Source organism: Cupressus sempervirens, chromosome 10 (genome assembly GCF_028749045.1).
Source record: "Cupressus sempervirens isolate cs-2001-9-10 chromosome 10, ASM2874904v1, whole genome shotgun sequence".
NCBI lineage: Eukaryota > Viridiplantae > Streptophyta > Pinopsida > Cupressales > Cupressaceae > Cupressus > Cupressus sempervirens.
The window spans coordinates 742362056-742366297 of record NC_143127.1 but is presented as its reverse complement, the minus strand read 5'-3'; the positions used below and the strand labels follow the sequence as shown (position 1 = coordinate 742366297).

Here is a 4242-nt window from a genome sequence, read left to right as displayed (position 1 = left end):
CGAAGATCATGTTAGTGAACTTAAGCAAGGAGAGAATTTGTTGGCTCAGCAAGTACTAGTCGGTCAGAGGACACTGGAATCTTGTTAGAGGAGTGATTTGTTTAGGACTTTTTTTAAGTCTAGTGGTAAAGTTTATAAGGTGATTGTAGATGGTGGTAATAATGTGTTGGTAAACAGATTTTTCATAGTAGAATTTGACGAACGGAGTGTGTGGCAAACCTTTCACAACAATTGGATAGTCCCTTGGTATGTGGCCTTCCTCTGTGTTTAGAGGGGTAGCTCCCTCGTATGATATGATTTTGAATTTTTTTGAATAAATAATCTAAAACTAAAAGGTGAGAAAGCTCATGATGACGAATGCACCACATGACTCCAAGGCTTTCTCAAACTACTAAATTAAAATCGTTAATAATAACAATCAAGATCTATGCTTCAAAACTATTACTAGCACAATGTTGATCCATAGATTCATAAACATCTACACCATACCGTGAGAATGCTTACTACAAAGAGAATCAACATTTCTAACAATTTAGATTTGGAAGAAGAGAACTCAAATTGCACATTCCTTTATTTTCTTGCACCAAGAACTCAAGAGGAATTTCTAATTACAAAGACAAAATTTGTACATACTTTCCAAATATCATCTCCTAATCAAAATTTTAGCATAGTGCTCCCTTTTTCCAAAGCCAAAAAGTCCCCCCGTACAAAGCCCAAAAGAGCCCTTATATAGACACAAAGGTTTATAACTAACCTTCTGTGGTTAGTAACTACCTCCCAAATACCTAATTTGGGTGAGGTTAATTAACCTTAGCAAAATTAACCTTAAATGACAAAGATCACTAATTGAAATGTATGGCTTGGAACATGTCTTCAAAAAGTTGAATCATTGACTTGTTGAGTTATTTGATACGGACTCTTCTTCGTGATCATCACCAAGTTTTACATATTGAGTATTGAAAAAAAAAAAATCATTCACAACAACAATTGCTCATGCATTGACTATAGTCTAGATAATGATACTACAACCTTGTCTTCCCATTGATATAGGTTATAGAATTTTCAATCCTTTGAGACTAATTTTGATGAGCCATTATCATGTCCACCTGTTGATGTTTTATTGACTTTGAACCATTGACTTGATATTTTTGAACCATGGTATAGTTGAACTAAACTGTAATAATGGGAAATTGTGTCCAAGGTCAGCAACTATCTTATATGCGGCTTCTAGAGGATGAACTGAATCCCAAAAAACACTGGTTGATATATTTCTACAAGTTATTGGAGTTTTTGCATTGCAAATGAGCCCAGCCTCTATTAATCCGTATAATGAAGGATTATTTATGATGTCTAATAGATAGTTATAGATATCAGCGTATTCCATTCTGATGCTTAGAAGATGAGCTTGCAATCTACTGAGGATTTTCTTATACTTCTCATTGTAAGATGATGAAATATAATTTAACTCCTCAATACATCCTATTATTTCTAGTTGCCAGTGTAATGTTTTCTCTGCTAGTGCACATCCCAAGGGAGGGAGTCCAGCCATGCCCGGTTTATGTACCCTGAGTTTGTAGATCTCCCAAATGAAGTTGCTTCAGATTTGAAGTAAAATTCTTGGTACTATTGGACAGTGAACTGATTTCTTCTATTGGGAATAGAAAAATAATTGAGTGTAAAGTCATTGGAACTTGTAGCTAGTAGAAATATGGCTTCCTCAATTATGTTGAATGAATTTTCTACTCCCACCATATTTTTGAGGTGCATCTGGTATGTCTTGAATAACTTAACTTGTTTCCACATTAGTATTACACTAACAAGCTCAGAGATGAGGTGGTCAAATCCAATCCCTATGGAAGCAAAACTAACACCTGTGAGAAGATCTTAACTGCTAAGATCAACATCCAAAAATGGTGGAATTGTTTCCTTCAACCCTGTTGCAAATTTGATAGATGGGAAACTACTGGGAGAACACTTGCAAGTGTGACATTGTTTGGTTTCATGTCTGCTAGTTGCATCTGTCGAAATAAATCTAGACTTTCCTCATAATATCCACTATGAGCATAACCAACACACGTGATTTAGTCCAGTTGTGATGATGTATAAATGAATCGGTCTGCCATCTTCAGCAAGGTTTGTGTATGCACTAAGAACACTGGCAACTATAAATTTTTCAGGTTTCATCCCCATTCTAAGCGTTTGGATAAAAAGTTTCAAGGCATCCTTACCATATCCACTTTGGGCATATCCTACCATGATTGCAGTCCATGAAATTATGTTGCGCTCAGGCATTCCATCAAAAAAATTCCATGCATCCTCTATGCTCTTGCATTTTCCATACACGTCTACTAGAGCACTTCCTATGAAGACATTTGATTCAAATGCAGTTGCAATGGCTTACGAATAGACTTGCTTACCTAGTTCCAAATCTAGAATACTACCGCATGCATGAAGAACACTGCCAAACGTAAACTGATCATCTTTCAAACTAGCCTCTCTCATTTTTGTAAAGAGTTGAAGTGCATTTCCTACTAACCCAAGCTATGCATATCCTGTAATCATTGTCGTCCAAGATATATGATCTCTCCTAGCATTTTATCAAACAATTGATGAGAAAATTCTATGTTATGGTATCTTGCATAACTAGCTGGTGAATTATCAGGGACTCAATCTGATTTGTTCTCATCGCTATTGCCAATTGCTTTTTATTTGCAATATGTATTCTAGCTTTTCTTTGAAGAAGACTGTATTCTCCCCACTTTCTGCACACTTTTTTTAATTTCCTCTAACATCCACCTTTCCAAAAGTTTAATAACTTTCATTTTTTTATCACGCGGATCTTTAACCTCTTCTTTTTTTTAAAAGCCATTGACATATCTAACTTCACATTGAGAAATTTCAAACAAGTTAATAATCGTTTCAAAGAGGTTAAGGAATACATGATTTTGGAGAGGTTAATTAACCTACTCCAAAATGCATGTTTTGAAAGTTATAATTAATCTTTTCAAAGGTTAAGAAAAATATATTTTTGGAGAGGTTAATTAACCTACTCCAAAATATGCAATTTGGAAGTTATCATTAACCTTTTGAGAGGTTAATGGTTAATGATAGACTTGAAAACATGTATTTTGGGTCTAAACATTAACCTAGGATAAGTTGGAGCTCAGAAGCCAAATTTAAAAAATTTCAAGTGTTGGGCGAAGTTAAGGACGAGCCGGAGACATGAAGATTCAAAAACTCATGAAAAATCAGAGATAAAATGGTCATTTCAATGATCAAAATGGGACGTATTTTGCACATAACCAGGGGATTAACAGGTTCAAAAATTGAAACACTTTATGACCGGGCAATAGGTAGCTCTAACTGGGGACAAGGACTGACAAGGACGAAGCTTGAATCTAGAATAAAATAGTGCCTTTTCCATTGGGCTATAAAATAGAGTCATCTAAGGAACCAATTTACAAAAGAGGGAACAAACACCAAAAACGGGACAGCAAAAAGAAAAATTAAAGCACCACAAACTCCTAACTAGACTATGTACAAGGCAGGTTTCCCTACCTCCAATGACTCAAGGTATAATCATACAGATCCATTTACAGGGTGGGGAAAATAAATACCATGGTGCACCAACATGTGACAATTCTTAAGCTTCCATGGGCTCGAATATAAGTGTGCTACTTGAATACTAGCTATGAGGTTCATAGCACACCCCACATCTCTGGATGACAAGACATATCCAAACAACCAAGCTTCATCAAAAATCTCAGACTTTAAAATTAATCCTGCTTCCTATTGCATGTCATTGATAACTTCATTTTGAAAGAGTTGAAGTATAATATTCTCAAGTCTCTGAATGCATTTATGATCTTCCCCTCTATTTTGCAAGCCCTCTAATTGGATTTCTAGTGATTGATCATCATGAAGTCTTGAACTTGTTTCTGACACTAGATACTCTTGCTTTTCCATGGGCATGGTCATGGCTGAATCCTCTATAAAATTACTCCAACTAGGATGCACATCCATGTTATATTGAATTTTCTCATGATCCATTTCTTCTTCCTTATATTCCAAAAGATTATCTTGAAGTCTTGGGTACTGCGAAGTTATACTGATATCATGGTCAACATGGTTGGTCATCACTTCAATTTCCCTTCCATTAATATCAAAATTCTCCTTCTGAAGATCCTTCTAGTGATTAAGACCCAACGATATCAAACCTCATATTGTATTGCCTTCATATAA

General features: G+C 35.4%; 1 pseudogene; it reads right to left on the bottom strand.

The window, feature by feature from the left end:
* Positions 1–1117: 1117 nt before the first annotated feature.
* Positions 1118–2502, bottom strand: LOC149536028 (GDSL esterase/lipase At2g31550-like; annotated as a pseudogene).
* Positions 2503–4242: the final 1740 nt, after the last annotated feature.